This window comes from Bufo gargarizans, chromosome 4 (genome assembly GCF_014858855.1).
Source record: "Bufo gargarizans isolate SCDJY-AF-19 chromosome 4, ASM1485885v1, whole genome shotgun sequence".
In the NCBI taxonomy this organism is placed as follows: Eukaryota; Metazoa; Chordata; class Amphibia; order Anura; family Bufonidae; genus Bufo; species Bufo gargarizans.
The window spans coordinates 64,529,996-64,543,110 of NC_058083.1; the positions used below are offsets into that span (position 1 = coordinate 64,529,996).

At 41.9% G+C, this 13,115-nt stretch overlaps 2 protein-coding genes and 1 long non-coding RNA gene across 3 annotated transcripts in view; all 3 read left to right on the forward strand.

The window, feature by feature from the left end:
* LOC122933840 (gastrula zinc finger protein XlCGF26.1-like) overlaps positions 1–13,115 on the forward strand; it is a 327,998-nt gene that overhangs the window by 241,832 nt on the left and 73,051 nt on the right.
* LOC122933829 (gastrula zinc finger protein XlCGF26.1-like) overlaps positions 1–13,115 on the forward strand; it is a 700,524-nt gene that overhangs the window by 79,130 nt on the left and 608,279 nt on the right. The gene's annotated exons all lie outside the window — the stretch shown is intronic.
* On the forward strand, positions 12,416–13,004 carry LOC122933952. The gene is made up of 4 exons (XR_006388616.1): positions 12,416–12,464; positions 12,544–12,622; positions 12,720–12,811; positions 12,949–13,004. It is a non-coding gene; the product is annotated as an uncharacterized LOC122933952 (long non-coding RNA).

Here is a 13,115-nt window from a genome sequence, read left to right on the forward strand (position 1 = left end):
TTTATGCTGTTATATAAGGACAAATATATATATATAATATATATGTGTTTTTATACTACCATTCTTATTTATTTATTATTTATCATATATATATAATCTTTATTTTAATTTATGGTTCTTATGTATAAAAATCCCTTCCTTATTTTATGTATTACTGCTTCAAAGAATCCCCTCCCCCTATTAAGTTACGATTTACAGCTAATTCTCTTTTGCGTTCCAATGAGGAACGCAGTAAACCCTAACTCAGTTGATTGGATCGTTCACAGAAATTCTCATCCTTTATCTAATCCATATATATGTATTACACTCTATCCCTATCCGTTCCTCTTTTTCCATTGAATATACGTCTGACCTCTAACCATTGGGTTTACTGGCCCTAGACGCCCCCGTTAGGACCTGAAGCCGCATATCGCCATTCATGCGTTCCGAATGCAAGTCCGGCACCCGACATCACGTAACCAGAAGTGAATCTCCGGCCCGTACATCTAGGCCCCAAAACTACCTACAGAAGCGGGGGTGAAACTCCGAACATAGCTGGACAGTCACTCATAAAGACATACTAATTAATTAGGTGTCCACATGTATTGCCCTAGGGTCAGTTTTAAATGAATGTGAATATAAGCAGTAAACATGCGTTCCACCGATGGAACGCACTTCCGGTTCCGGGTCACAGGACCGGGAGGAAGCGCTCCACCACGTGGAGAGTCCTCCTCCTTCTTTTTTATGCGACCATCTATAAAAAGCTGCTCTGTATTTGTCTATGTGTATATGCTCCTGAGGGAGGGGTTGTCTATGCCCTGAAACGCGTTGAGCTAATCTAATAAAAGTTACCTTGTGCAACGTCTGAAGTCCTGTCAGTCATCAATCAATCAACAGGACGACAAGGGGAACTTTTCTTTTAATTCACCTCTCCATTTACGCTCCTTTTTTTTTCTATTTTTGTGGTATTAAAATGTATGAACTTCGCGGAGGCAAAATTCATCCAAAAGTCCGAAGTCGTGGAAGACTTTGGTGAAGAACTCCGGGCTTCTATTCTACAACTTTAAAACCATTTTCTGTACTGGCTGGTACCTCAGTACCAAAGCCGACTGGAAATTCCTGTTTTAATTTATTTTTTAAGTTGTAGAATCAAAGCCCGACTTTGGACTTAACAAACTTTGCCTCTGCAAAGCCCATACATTTTAATACTGTACGGAGACAGGTCTCCATACAGCATTAACTAGAAGTTTTGCAACAAATCGACCTTGGATCTGGAGCTCAATTTGCTCAACCCTAATCATAGGTTCAGCATGCATGGACTAGCAGAGGTTTCACAGGCATCATTTCTGCAGATTTCACAGTTGTCACAGCTAAGATCGGAGGTAACAGGCACAATTGTCTCCGGAAAGCACTTTGCTGCACCTCTCTAACTGAGTTGCACACACAAGCACCCAGGCCCGGGGTGTAGAGTTTACTTTAGGCAACCAACAGGGCTTTTCTCCCCAACAGCAGGGAGACTTACTGTACTTACAGGACACTTCCCCAGGATTCAGCTTGTCACAGTGGGCCAAGTTGTGTGGTGTGTGCTCAGGCATTGGAGGCTACTCCTGAACGTCGAGGCTGTAAAGTCAATAAGTCACTTCAGACACGTTACCTCTACTGGACTTTCACTACACCTCTCTGTTAAATCTGGCTTGCTTCTGGCAGTTGTTCCTTTCTCCTTCAGGCCTCCCCCTGTCTGATACCTGAATCCAGGGGTTGCTAAGGGTCAGCTTCACATCTTTCTGCTTCCTCTAACCCTGCGCTGTCTCTGACTCTACTGGTTTAGACCCGACTCTCCTCACTCACTGCACTGTGCTGGCTCCTTATATGGAGGGTGATACCAGCCCAGGGGCGTAGCTATAGGGGGTGCAGAGGTAGCAGTCGCTACCGAGCCCAGGAGCTTCAGGGGGCCCAAAGACCCTTGTGCCACATAACACACTGGCATTATAGAATTTACACCTCTAGCTTGAGGGAAGGAGTTGGGTTAAGAATTTGGCATGAGGGGGTGCTCTTTCAATGTTTGTCTCAGGCAGCAGGAAGAATATGTGCTCCCCTGCCCCTTGCCAACAAGCACCGAGGAATGGGGGCCCAAGCTGAAGTCTTGCACCAGGGCCCATGAGCTTTTAGCTATGCCCCTGTTACCAGCCCCATCTAGTGGTGGCTGTGAGATATGGCCTGTTATCTCAGGTCAGCAGAAATATACGTGACATTGCATATATAACAAGATAAAGCATTTTTACACTAAGCCATTGGAACTCCTCTTGAACCCTCTATTACTACTACTAGCAGTAACATTATTAGGCACAATATATTGATAACGGATTTTAGAAGTGCACTTCGTTTACCAGCAGTGCGCCCCCTGCTGGTGTGTATTATACAGGTTATACTAGATGATACTTTATCTGGATCATCATATATTGTGTTTTTCTTTAGTTATTTTTACATTTTACGTTCTGTTTCATCCGTCTACCCCTGAACCATCAATACTGCCTTCGTCCTGTGGTTTGATTATTGATTGGACCATCCATCGTGTGTTCTGCCTTTTTGATTAATGATTTTTTATAAGTAATAAATAATAATTGATGATCCTTGTGGTCGGTCTGTGCCCGGAGCTCCTCACAGTGTTTGATACTGGATTCGTTACAGTCTGTGACACCGGACCTGTGGGTGTCCGCCGCGCTGCTCCGTCCACATTGTCTTAGAGCTGTCTAAAGAGATTAATACAAAACATAAAAAGGACTCCATCAACGGAAAGTAAAAGAGTTATTAACCACTTCCCTACCGCCTATTGACTATAAACGTCCTTGGGCGGTTGGTTTATCTCTGAATGGATGTTCTGGAACATCTATTCAGAGATGGGAGCTGCACGCTAATCCTGCAGCTGCCGAGCGAGGGGCCTGCTGTCAGTGACAGTAGGGCACCCCAGAGAGAAGGCAGGGACAGTTCCCAGGTGTCCCTGCCTTCTAGATAGCTTGTACAGATCAGGAAGCGTTATGCGCTTCCTGTCCCGGCCCGATGATCATGTTACCGCCGGGGGTGGGGGAGTGTAGGAGCTGGCGCGTCTTCCATAGACCTCGATCAGCCCTGCACTGAGGCTGTACAGCGCTGTATACTGCTGTACAGCCTCTCTGGTGGGAGAAAAAAATAATTAAGTTAGATGTCCCCCAGAGGTCTTGTATGACCTTATGGGGGACACAAAGTGTAATGTAAAAAAAATAAAAATATAAACAGTTTAAAAAAATATAAAAAGTTTCACATAAAAAAAAAATGTCCCCCCAAATTCGTTACTTAAAGAATTGAAGAAAAATAAATACAGTAAATAGACATATTTGGTATTAACGCATCCGCAACGACCAGCTCTATAATAATATCATATGATCTACCCTATCAGGTGAATGCCGTAAAAAATTTTTTTAAAAATAAACATTGCACCAAAACAGATTTTTTTTTAATGAGCTCATCTCCCAAAAAACATAATGTTAATCAATCAAAAAGTCGTATGTCCCCCAAAATGGTAGCAATAAAAATGTCACCTCATCCCGCAAAAAATGAGCCTCCACTCTAGACCATAGCTAGAAAAATAAAAAAATATGGCTCTATGAAAATTGCAACACAAAAACATGATTATTTTTTCTAAAAATGCTCTTAGACCGAATGCACACGACCGTGGAACACGGACGTGAGCTGTCCGTGGTATCCTGGCCTGGCATCCTGCTGAGAGCAGGAGCGCACGGCGTCATTGGTTGCTATGACACTGTGCGCTGCCAGGTGCCGCTGCATACACTGCATGGCAACCAATGACTCCATGCGCTCCTGCTCTCAGCAGGATGCCAGGCCGGGATACCACGGACCGCTCACGTCCATGTTCCACGGTCGTGTGCATTCGGCCTTATTGTGTAAAATGTAAAAACTCTATAAAAAAGACATAATTGGTATCGCCGCATCCGTAACAATTGGCTCTACAAAAATATCTAACCCATCAAGTGAACGGTGTAATAAAAAAAACACATACAAATTATGCCAAAACAGTTTTTTTTAGTCACCTCAAATCACCAAAAAAATTATATCAATTAATCAAAAAGTTGTATGTACTCCAAAATGGTAGCAATAAAAACATCCTCTCATCCTGCAAAAAACAAGCCCTCACACAAGATTATAGCCAGAAAAATAAAAAAATATGGCTCTAAGAAAATGGCAACACAAAAACATGATTTAAAAAAAATAATGTTTTTATTGTGTAAAACGTAAAAATAAAAAAAATACAAACTAGACGTATTTGATATCGTTGCATCCGTAATGACCGGATCTATAAAAACATCACATGATCTTCCCCATCAAATGAACGGTATAAATTTTTTTTTTTAAATGACTTCACCTCCCAAAAATTTAATAAAAAGCAACCAGAAAGCCAAATGTACCCCAAAATGGTGGCAATAAAAACGACAGCTTGTCCCGCACAAAATAAGCCCTCACGCAGCTCATTCAACAAAAAATTAAAAAAGTTATTGCTCTTAAACCATGACAGAAAATTTCATGTTAGAAAATCCAGATGCCGCTCCTTCCCTTCTGAGCCCTGGCGTATCTGCAAATAACCGTTTACGACCACAATTGGGGTGTTAATGTATTCAGGAGAAAATGGGTAGCAAACTGGGGGGGGGGGGGGGGATATTCTCCTGTAATTTTTCATTTTCACACCCAAGTATTAAAAGTTCTATGAAACAGCTGTTGAGTGAAGTGCTCGCTACACCCCTTAAAGTTCCTTGGGTGGTGTAGTTTACAAAATGTGGTCACTTTTTGGTGGTTTTCACTCTGGGGATACCTCAGGGCCTCTTCAAATGCAACATGAAAGACCATTCCAGCAAAATCTGCCCTCCAAAAACCATATGGCGCTCCTTGCTTTCTGTGCCCTGCCGTGTGCCCAAGCAGCGGTATACGACCACATATTGGGGGTTTCTGCAAACTGCAGAATCAAGGTAATAAATATGTTTGTTTTGTTGTTAACCCTTGATGTGTCCCAGGAAAAAATAGATAAAAATGCAAAATCTGCAAAAAATTTTGACATTTCACCTCTATTTTGCTTTAATTCCTGTGGAATACCTAAAGAGTTAACAACATTTAAAAAAACTGTTTTGAATAGTTCAAGGGGTGTTGTTTTTTAAATGGGGTCATTTATGGGTTGGTTCTATTATGTAAGTCCCACAAAGTGACTTCAGAACTGAACGTCATGGGTCCTTAACCCATGACGTAGCTGTACGTCCGATCCCTAAACATGGCGCCCGCTCGCTCGTGCAGTGGGCGCCTTAGCCACGGGGTTTCTGCTATTCTGCATCTTACCTTCAAATGCTGAGGTCAAATGTGGCCATGGCATCTGAGCAGACCTGAACGGGAAGTCGCACGCTTCCGGTCTGGTAACAGCTTTCCCCGGCTGGGATCGGGGAACCTGTTACCTTGCGCTAATTGACCGAAGCCTCAAGCAGGCTTCAGAGTCAATTAGATGACTATGCCAATACAGGCCACTAGGTGGCAGCCTTGTATTGATATAGTGCAAATGAAGTCTTCAATGATGGCTATTTAGCCATCACTGAATACTATGGGCAGTTTAATGATTGGCAGTTATTGTCACCCAAGGTGACTTAAAAAAAAGTTTTTATAAATATAAAAAAAAAAATAAACCTAAAAGTTCAAATCACCCCCTTTTCGTTAAAATAAAAATACTTAACCAATAAATAAAAAATAAGCATCATGGGCTTTGCCGCGTGCGAAAATGCCCATACTATTAAAATATAACAATATTAATGGCAAATGGCGTAGCTGAAAAAAAAACAAAAAACTGCCAATTTGCCATTTTTTGTCACTTTAACTAACATAGTACATAAGCCCGAAAAAAGACATTTGTCCATCCAGTTCAGCCTGTTATTCTGCAAGTAGATCTAGAGGAAGGCAAAAAAAACAAACCTGTGAGGTAGAAGCCAATTTTCCCCACTTTAGGGGAATAAAAAATTCCTTCCCGACTCCGATCAGGCATCAGAATAACTCCCTGGATCAACGACCCCTCTCTAGTAGCTATAGCCTGTAATATTATTACACTCCAGAAATACATCCAGGTCCCTCCTGAATTCCTTTATTGTACTCGCCATCACCACCTCCTCAGGCAGAGAGCTCCATAGTCTCACTGCTCTTACCGTGAAGAATCCTCTTCTATGTTTGTGTACAAACCTTCTTTCCTCCAGACGCAGAGGATGTCCCCTCGTCACAGTCACAGTCCTGGGGATAAATAGATGATGGGAGTGATCTCTGTACTGACCCCTGATATATTTATACATAGTAATTAGATCTCCCCTCAGTCGTCTTTTTTCTAAAGTGAATAACCCTAATTTTGATAATCTTTCAGGGTTCTGTAGTTGCCCCATTCCAGTTATTACTTTAGTTGCCCTCCTCTGGACCCTCTCCAGCTCTGCTATGTCTGCCTTGTTTACAGGAGCCCAGAACTGTACACAGTACTCCATGTGTGGTCTGACTAGCGATTTGTAAAATGGTAGTACTATGTTCTTATAACGGGCATCTATGACCCTTTTGATGCAACCCAGTATTTTATTGGCCTTGGCAGCAGCTGCCTGACACTGGTTCTTGCAGCTTAGTTTGCTGTTTATAAAAATTTCTAGATCGTTTTCCATGTCAGTGTTACCGAGTGTTTTACTATGTAGTATGTACGGGTGACTTGCATTACTCCATCCCATGTGCATAACTTTACATTTGTCAGTGTTAAACCTCATCTGCCACGTATCTGCCCAAGCCTCCAATCTATCCAGATCGCTCTGTAGTAGTATACTGTCCTCTTCAGTGTTAATTACTTTACACAGTTTAGTGTCATCTGCGAAAATTTACACTTTACTATCCAAGCCTTCTACAAGATCATTAATAAATATATTGAAGAGAATAGGGCCCAATACTGACCCCTGAGGTACCCCACTAGTGACAGTGACCCAATCTGAGTGTGTACCGTTAATAACCACCCTCTGTTTTCTATCATTGAGCCAGTTACTTACCCACATACAGACGTTTTCTCCCAGTCCGAGCATTCTCATTTTATATACTAACCTTTTATGTTGGACAGTGTCAAATGCTTTAAAGAAGAAGTCCAGATATACGACATCCATTGATTCGCTGCTGTCAAGTCTAGAACTTACCTCCTCATAGAAACTGATTAAATTTGTTTGGCATACACCGATCCCTCACAAAGCCATGCTGATATGGCGTTATTTGCTTATTTCCGTTGAGATGCTCTAAGACAGCATCTCTCAGAAAACCTTCAAACAGTTTACCTACAACAGATGTTAAACTTACCGGCTTTTAGTTTCCAGGCTCTGTTTTTGGACCCTTTTTGAATATTGACACCACATTTGCCATGCACCAATCCTGTGGGACATTCCCTGTCAGTATAGAGTTCGCAAATATCATAAATAAGGGTCTGGCTATTACATTACTTAATTCCCTTAGGATACGGGGGTGTATGCCATCTGGTCCTGGCGATTTGTCTATTTTAATCTTTTTAAGTCGCTGTTGTACTTCTTCCTGGGTCAGACAGGACACTTTTAATGAGGAATTTTATTTTTACATTCTGCATGTCATCTGACAGTTTATTTTCCTCAGTGAATACATTGGAGAAAAAAATATTTAACAGCTTTGCTTTCTCCTCGTCGCTCTCTGCGACTCCCCCCTCATTACTCTTTAAAGGCCTGACACCTTCAGATTTATATTTTTTAACATTTACAGAACAGACCAAAAGTTTGGACACACCTTCTCTTTCAATGAGTTTTCTTTATTTTCATGACTATGAAAATTGTAGATTCACACTGAAGGCATCAAAACTATGAATTAACACATGTAGAATTATATACATAACAAAAAAGTGTGAAACATCTGAAAATATGTCATATTCTAGGTTCTTCAAAGTAGCCACCTTTTGCTTTGATTACTGCTTTGCATACTCTTGGCATTCTCTTGATGAGCTTCAAGAGGTAGTCACCTAAAATGGTTTTCACTTCACAGGTGCGCCCTGTCAGGTTTAATAAGTGGGATTTCTTGCCATATAAATGGGGTTGGGACCATCAGTTGCGTTGAGGAGAAGTCAGGTGGATACACAGCTGATAGTCCTACTGAATAGACTGTTAGAATTTGTTTAATGGCAAGAAAAAAACAGCTAAGTAAAGAAAAACGAGTGGCCATCATTAATTTAAGAAATGATGGTCAGTCAGTCCGAAAAATTGGGAAAACTTTGAAAGTAAGGGCTATTTGACCATGAAGGAGAGTGATGGGGTGCTGCGCCAGATGACCTGGCCTCCACAGTCACCGGACCTGAACCCAATCGAGATGGTTTGGGGTGAGCTGGACCGCGGAGTGAAGGCAAAAGGGCCAACAAGTGCTAAGCATTTCTGGGAACTCCTTCAAGACTGTTGGAAGACCATTTCAGGTGACTACCTCTTGAAGCTCATCAAGAGAACGCCAAGAGTCTGCAAAGCAGTAATCAGAGCAAAAGGTGGCTACTTTGAAGAACCTAGAATATGACATATTTTCATTGTTTCACACTTTTTTGTTATTTATATAATTCCACATGTGTTAATTCATAGTTTTGATGCTTTCATAGTCATGAAAAAAAAGAAAACTGAATGAGAAGGTGTGACCAAACTTTTGGTCTGTACTGTATATAATTGAAGAACATTTTAGGGTTAATTTTACTCTCTTTGGCGATTCATCTCTCGGTCTCTAGTTTGAACGTTTTTATTTGTTTTTTACATGTTCTATTTTTTTCCTTTTTCGTTTTTCAGTGCTTCCGTGCTACCCTCCCGTTTTAGTGATTTATATGCTTTCTTTTTGTCATTTATTGCTTTCTTTACAGTTCTATTTATCCACATTGGTTTCTTTTTGTTCCTTAACCTTTTATTCCCATACGGTATGTACCTCTCACAATGAGATTTTATGATACTTTTAAAGATATCCCATTTTGTGGCTGTATTTTTATTTTTGAGGACTTTGTCCCAGTTAGTTAGGCCTATGGCCTTTCTTAGTTGGCTAAATTTAGCTTTTTTGAAGTTTGGTATTTTTGTTCCTCCCTGTAGAAACGCTCTTTTGAATAATAATTGGAAGGTTATTATTTTATGGTCACTATTTCCCAGGTGTCCCCCAACCCGCACGTCTGTTGTTCTGTCAGGCCTATTGGTTAATACTAAGTCCAGTATGGCCGTCCCTTTCGTCGGGTCCTGAAACAGTTGGGAGAAGTAATTGTCTTTGGTTATTGCCAAGAACCTGTTTCCTTTATGAGATATACAAGTTTCAGTTTCCCAGTCTATATCTGGGTAGTTGAAGTCCCCCATAATAACCACCTCATTATGATTTGCCGCCTCGTCTATCTCGTTTAGTAGTAGATTTTCTGTGGACTCTGGTATATTAGGTGGTTTATAGTAAACTCCTATAAGTAATTTATTGTTGTTTTTAGCTCCATTTATCTCTACCCACAGTGACTCCACATGTTCATGTCCCTCACTTAGATATTCCCGGAGTGTGGGCTTTAGACAGGACTTTACTTAAAGGCAGACCCCTCCCCGGTTTTGACGATCCTTTCTAAACAGACTGTAACCTTGTACATTAACTGCCTAGTCATAGCCATCATCCAGCCGTGTCTCAGTTATTCCCACTGTCATAGCTATCATCCAGCCATGTCTCAGTTATTCCCACTGTCATAGCCATCATCCAGCCATGTCTCAGTTATTCCCACTGTCATAGCTATCATCCAGCCATGTCTCAGTTATTCCCACTGTCATAGCCATCATCCAGCCATGTCTCAGTTATTCCCACTGTCATAGCTATCATCCAGCCGTGTCTCAGTTATTCCCACTATGTCATAGTTCTCCTCACACATCACTAATTCCAGTTCCCCGGTTTATTAGTCAGGCTTCTGACATTAGTATACATACATTTGAGAGGTTTATATATATTTTTTACCTTACACCTTTCCTTCTGAACTGTTCTAGTCCCTCCTTCCATTCCTCCCCCAGTCCCACTACCTGCCCCCGGTCTCTATCTGCCCTATCTTCCCCTCCTATAATGTAATTACCCTCCCCCCAGTCCCTAGTTTAAACACTCCTCCAACCTTCTAACCATCTTTCTCCCCAGCACAGCTGCCCCTTCCCCATTGAGGTGCAGCCCGTCCCTACAATAGAGCCTGTAGCCGATAGAGAGTCGGCCCAGTTCTCCAGGAACCCAAAGCCCAACTTCCTACACCAGTTCTTGAGCCACTTGTTAATCTCCCGCTACCTTTCTTGTGTTGCCCGTGGTACAGGCAGTATTTTGGAAACTACTACCTTTGAGGTCCTAGCCCTAAAAATCCATGAAATCATTTTTAAGGACTCTCCACCTTCCTCTAACTTTGTCATTGGTTCTGATATGGACCATGATCGCTGGATCTTCTCCAGCCCCTCCTAGTAATCTGTCAACCCGATCCGCGATGTGTCGAACTCTAGCGCCAGGAAGACAGCACACTGTTCGGTGATCACGGTCTTTGTGACAGATCGCCCTTTCTGTTCCCCTAATAATGGAGTCTCCCACTACCAGCACCTGTCTGCCCTGCTCTCCTGGTTCCCTGCTTACTGGAGCTGACATTCCCCTGACTGGCAGAGGAAGTGTCTGGCTGCAGCAGTGCCGTCCCTGGACTGACATCCCCCTCATCTGCCAAACGTGCAAACTTGTTGGGGTGTGTCAGATGGCACTCTTCCCTCCACCCCACTTTCTAACCGTTACCCAGCTAGCTACCTCACTTTCCTCAGCCTCCTCTCTGTCACCCTCACCCTCATCTACCCCAAAGAGTGCTTGTTCGGTGAGAAGCAAACTCTTTTGCAAATTGTCAATGCCTCTCAGTGTTGCAACTTGCCCGTTTAGAGACTCGATTTGCGATTCCAAACGGGTAATTTTCTCACATCTTGAATAAAGATATACACCCCCGAACGGCTGTTCCAGGACTGCATACATCAAGTCAATTGTGCAACACATACTAAATGGGGATTACAACAGTAAAAAAGTAAAACAGTAAATATGATTTAGACATAGCTACAAAAAAGTTATAGGGGTCAGAATATGGTTATAAAAAAAAACTTCCTCAAAGGTTTTAATTTTTTCAGTGTTAAAACGCAAGAGAAATGATACAAGTGTGGTATCGATGGAACCGCACTGATCTGGAGAATGAAGATAACAGGTCAATTTTACTGCATAGTGTACAGTGTAAAAAAACAAAACAAAAAAAAAACACTATCAGAATTTCATTTTTTCCCAATTCTTTTACCGCACCCTTCTACATGGTATGCAACCCTAAATGGTGCCATTAGAAAGTACAACTTGTCATGCAAAAAATAAGCCCTCATAAAGCTATGTGAATGTGGACTATGGGAAAGCGGGGAGTGAAAAACCAAAACGCAAAAATGGAAAATCCCAGGGTCCTTAAGGGGTTAATAAAGTTGACTTTGGAAATTTTCTTAAAAATTTAAAAAATTGCTTCTAAAATTCTAAACCTTCTAACGTCCTAAAAAAATAAAATTACATTACTAAAATGATGCCAACATAAAGAAGACGTATGGGGAATGTTAATTAATAAATATCTTATGAGGCATCACTATCTGTCTTAAAAGCAGAGAAATTCAAATGAACAAATTGTGAATTTTTTCACATTTTCGTTAACGTTTGGATTTTTTTATAAATAAAGGTGAAACATTATTGACTCAAATTTACTATTAACATGAAGTACAATGTGTCACGAGAAAACAATCTCAGAATGGCTTGGATAAGTAAAAGCGTTCCAAAGTTTTTACCACATAAAGTGACACATGTCAGATTTGCAAAATTATTCCTGGTCAGGAAGGGGACAAATGGCCCGGTCTGGAAGTGGTTAAAGACGACGATATCCCTGTTCACAGGATGGGATAAATATGTGACCACTGAGACCCCTCTGATCATGACAACGAGGGTCCCGTGTCCTTCTTGTGGATGTAACAGACGTTCTCATAGATATCTCCAGCATTTTCACTGACCGTGACGGGAGCAGCAGACATGTACAGCCACCACTCCATCCATCTGAGGTCACAGGACCCCTGTTCTCATGATCTGGGAGGGTCCTAGTGGTGGGATTTCTATGTGGGGTGACTGGATTAGTTTGGGGTTTGGTAGAAAGTGGGTGAGGAGCGGAACATTGTTATTTAGGCCCCAATAACTAAACCTAGAAGTGAAGGAGCTGAGAGAAGAGTCTGATCTATAGACAGATCTACAGGAGGCCATGTATTCAGTCACTGTGTGCTTGTGTCTCCATAGATGGATCCAGGAGGAGAAATCCCCCCGAGAGATGCCCCCGTCCTCTGTATTCCCAGGACTGTCCAGAGGAGAAGCTCCCAGAGAACCATCAGGTAGATGGAGCTGATGTCTCACCAGAATCTGACCAGAAAGTGATTGGACCAAAGATGAATTTACATTTTTCTTGTTTAGGATGAAAATCTGATTGATATTAAGGTTGAGGTTAATGATGATGATGAAGAGGAGATGGATTTATGGGGCGATGATCAGTGTAAGAATTGTCTGCATTGAGGGTCACCTGGATGCTACTCCCATCATCTTATTATCACATGTAATCAATATATCCTTTCACTATGTGTTTCTTACAGATGGAATCATAGAAAGAAATCCCCGCAAGAGATGTCCCTGTCCTCTGTATCCCCAGGACTGTCCAGAGGAGAAGCTCCCAGAGAACCATCAGGTAGATGGAGCTGAGCCCTATACACATCTATATCGGGGGGGTCCTGCAGTCATAGAGGGGTCAGAGATGGTGGGGGTCTCTTATGTGGATCTATTAGATTTCCCACCCGTCTGCTGTGTTGTCCTGAATTGTTACAGATGACAAATCAGGGGGAAGATGTGACTGATATTAAAGTGGAGGATGAAGAAGAGCGGATGATGGGCGATCCCCCGTGTAAGAGTGAGGTGGAGGAGGACATTCCAGTCCATGTGACCACAGGTATGGAATAATGAATGGAGAATGGCGAACTCTGTGCACACCAAGT